At 37.7% G+C, this 4,045-nt stretch overlaps 1 long non-coding RNA gene across 1 annotated transcript; it reads right to left on the reverse strand.

Annotated features, from left to right (window-relative positions):
- Nucleotides 1-3,353: 3,353 nt before the first annotated feature.
- Nucleotides 3,354-3,981, reverse strand: LOC106513221 (uncharacterized). The gene is made up of 3 exons (XR_001309758.1): nt 3,820-3,981; nt 3,619-3,746; nt 3,354-3,481 (listed from the first exon to the last, which is right to left on the reverse strand). It is a non-coding gene; the product is annotated as an uncharacterized LOC106513221 (long non-coding RNA).
- Between the last annotated feature and the right edge of the window lie 64 nt (nt 3,982-4,045).

Genomic DNA, 4,045 nt, shown 5'->3' on the forward strand with positions numbered 1-4,045 from the left:
GTTATATATTGTATTATTGTTTCATATTGAAAAATATGTCAAAAAAGTTCACTAATTTCTGTGAAAATAAAAATATCTGCTGAGTTTTATTTTTTGTTAATCATAATGCAACATTGTGCCCTAATGTGTAATTTCTTTTGATTTCCTCTAGATGGCACTGTTTGTCTCTTTCAGAAAAAGCAGACGTGTCAAAAAACAGTCCACTTAAGTGTGAAATAAGAGTAATAATACAGTATTACTGACCATTATTTGCTCCAACATTCTTTTATGATGTTGTTTTAGAATAAAATGAAGATCTTTATCAACAGTAGTATTTCTGTCTTAACCTTGAGATAGGACATAAAAACTAATGAGGTCATTAGTTTATGTCCTGAAGAGGCTGACTCTGCTTTCAAATGTCCTTCCCAAAAACACTGAGTCACAGCACAGTCAGACAAACTAATTGGCATCATGTTTTTGCTAATATAAGAAGAAAGTTCCCCAAATTACTGATAAAATAAATCATATTTAAACATGTAAAGCTGAAATACAAAGGTCAAAAATGACCAAACTGTTTCTGAACGATCAATATTTAGATTTTTTTCTTATTATCCTGTTTTTTTTTTTATGTCAGTGAGGCCACAGACAGCGTGGCAGTGATGTGAACCCACCGCACCCTCAGGCTGCTTGCAGTCATTTCCTTTCTGGCCTTGCTCTGTGTGCCGTCTCAGCTCAGGCCTGGATATCCCTGTTTGGATTTCAGCGCTGAGTAACTCTGACCACGGACGATTTGTGTCTGGTTGTCAGCCTCAGTGGAGCCACGGGTTTTTCCTCTTCCTTCCTCAAACAACACTCAAAGTGAAACTCACCATTTGCAAACCAAAGTCACTTTGATAACTGTTGCTGTTTGCATGTTAGCTTTTTGAAACTGCGGATATGTAAAGTTTAACTTTGTTTTGTTGATTGTTTTTAATGCAATGCTTTTAAAAGCAATTTTAAAAGGATTTTGCACACTTCTGAAGTCAATATTTTACTCTGAAGAAAAAATCCTAAATATTTCTCTTTTTTGTAATTCAAAATGACGTTTATTTAAACACAGAATTGCGTTTTTTTGTGCAGTTGGCTCTTTTCAAAGGAGAAAAAAGATAAATGTTAGAGAATAACAGTTTCAGCTCATTACAAATGGAAGTCTTAAAGTCAGAGACCAGAGAAAATTCARCAGATAAGGTTTTTCTCTCTCGCAGACTAATCCTAATTCAATTCTTTGAAAATGGCTCAACTATCAAACATTTCTGRTACTGAACCTTTTCTGTTATAAAAGACACTCTGTATATCTGCTGAATATGATTACTGAGTTGTGATAMATTTTAAAAGTCCCTCTGAAAGCCGTCACGCTGTCCAACTTTGAACAAAGTTTAGTCTGTCAAACTCTGATTTATRGTTGTTGTTTTTTAATCTATATGTTAAGCACTGTGACATGCAGKATGATCCAAGCAGATGTTTTTTTTTATTCTTTCTTTAACAGGATTATCCAAGATTAAACTCACAGAACTAAGTTTAGGTTTAGCTTATACGGAATTCAAAATATGTTAAACTTGTTATAATGACCTTCAGAGTGTCCATGCATCTTTAAACAATAGCTTTTGCATTTACATGTATACATTTTATATCATTAGGGTTGGGCATCCTTTGAATTTGAATGATTCCTGTTCCTCATTTGGATTCGGTTCCCAAAGATTCCCATTTTTGATTCTTTTTAGAGGCAGGTAAAAAAAATCACATAGCTTAAATGAGATGGCTAACCAGAGTTATTTCTAGATGAACAGATGTTGTGAATTTATTCATTTTTTTCCTCATTTCAAGTCTAACCAAGCGCAACTGTCTTACTGCACTGGCAGATTATATCACTTAATTTGACAATTTSAGTCTGAACTCAAATTGGTGTCCGGCGGCTCACCTGGATTTTTCTCTTTGTTGGCGTTGGGGGGGCTTCTTCCAGTTGGCGGACTGGGTTTTTATCGAAACTTAAAAGTACGAACGATTCCAGGAGAATTGAAACATAAGTCCCGGTTCTAATTGATACTCAATGCCCAACTATATTCTATCACTCGTTTTATTTCCATATTAACATTATGAGGGAGGGACTCAGAGTRGAGCCGCTGCTCCTCCACATCGAGAGGAGCCAGTTGAGGTGGCTCGGGCATCTGGTTAGGATGCCTCCTGGTCGCCTCCCTGGTGAGGTGTTCCGGGCACGTCCCACTGTGCGGAGGCCCAGAGGAAGACCGCTGGAGGGACTATGTTTCTCMGCTGGCCTGGGAATGTCRTGGGATTCCCCCGGAGGAGCTGYCCTGAGGGGAAAGGGAAATCTAGGCTGCTGCCCCCRCGACCTGACCCTGGATAAGTGGAAGAAAATGGAYGGATGGATTAATATTATGACAATGTGAAAACCAATAACACAATATGAAATACATTGTGTTACCACATAACTATAAATCTTCTGTAAATGAATGTATTTATAGAGATGTCTAAGTCTTTGCTTATTCACAGTTTTTGCCTGTCATACAGAAATAGGCATATAACTGATATCCTTAGATAAGCAGATGTTTCTTCTGACCAAAGCAATCATCTCACCAAAGAAAAGTAATCTATACGTATGTATCATGCTTCAGTTTTTGCAAACTCATACGCTGAATGATGTACAGTGTAGTAACTGTGTTTTGTGTGACTCACAGCCTTTATTTAGCTCATTAGGGACGACCAACCAGGTCCCGACAGTTTTGACTTTAAATAGATGAGTCAGGAATGAAGTGCTCAAGGAATGTTTGGTATTTATCCCTCTTTGGGCTGTTCACACCTACAACTACTGACTGGTTGTGTCAGTCTGAAGTTGTAAGTTTGACAAAGTGGGGCTTTGTAGATTGTTTTGTTTTCGTTCTTAAGGTCATCACTTAGAAATAGTTTCTAAAAAATAGCACTTAAAAAACAATTCACAATTCCATCCGCTGTTTGATTAAATGCAGGATCAAAGGATCAGTGTGTTATCTTTAGCAGACATTGTGCACAAGAGTTGGGTTTCACCACAAATCACCAGTTTATCACAGATAAAACAAGATGCAGAACCACAGTATCTAACTTGAGTGTACATGCATTTGTACCATTTGAAATTCCTTCAAAAATCTTGCTTTATCTGATGCAAACTGCACAAACTGGCAGTTCCACATCGGACCTTATAGCTCTATTAAACTTGCATGCAGAACATACAAAATAACCATACATAATCCAAAAAAAGTCATAATCAGCAAAGAAACTAATTAGACTGTTTTATAACACTGACATTAAAATAAGAAAAGAAAGAAAAAAAACCATCTGTAATGTGATTTCATTTTCCACCCAGGTGGTTTATTGTCAGCAAATGTCAGAATCATAAAGTAATCATCCTCAGTGGTCTCATTCTGAGTCTCCTTCATGCTCGTCACGCTGCTCTTCTCCGCTCATAACATCTCTAAAAATAGAAAGAGACATATTCAGCCCACAACGGTTTGAATGCCCTATATATCTGTGAAAGCAGATGTTCAAGATTCCAGTCAACGGCGATGCTTCGCCCGACATATTTATTTATATATTTCTTGGTGCGCTCACCCGCGTTCATCTGACTTCATGGCTTCAGACGTTGCTCCTCGAGTTTTTCTTCTTCAGCTAATCAGGTAAGGTTTCATCCTTGTCCATGTCTTCAAAAAACACCCAGGGAACCTGTACCTTTATATAAACTGAGACACTTTAATGTAATATTTATTTACAAGAATGTATAGAAATAAATAACGACATAAAACTTTAACATACTAAGTGAAGCAGTACTGTCAAAGCAGATTTTAGAAGTTGTATATATCGCCATCTTCTTCTTCTTCTGCTTATCTGTAGTCAGGTCGTGGAGGCAAYAGGTCCAGGAGAGAAACCCAGACATCCCTCTCCCCAGCGACACTTTCCAGCTCGTCCTGGAGGACCCCAAGGCGTTATCAGGCCAGAGAGGATACATAATGCTTCCAGCGAGTCCTGGGTATTGCCCAGG

This window comes from Austrofundulus limnaeus, unplaced genomic scaffold (assembly GCF_001266775.1).
Source record: "Austrofundulus limnaeus strain Quisiro unplaced genomic scaffold, Austrofundulus_limnaeus-1.0 Scaffold11, whole genome shotgun sequence".
In the NCBI taxonomy this organism is placed as follows: domain Eukaryota; kingdom Metazoa; phylum Chordata; class Actinopteri; order Cyprinodontiformes; family Rivulidae; genus Austrofundulus; species Austrofundulus limnaeus.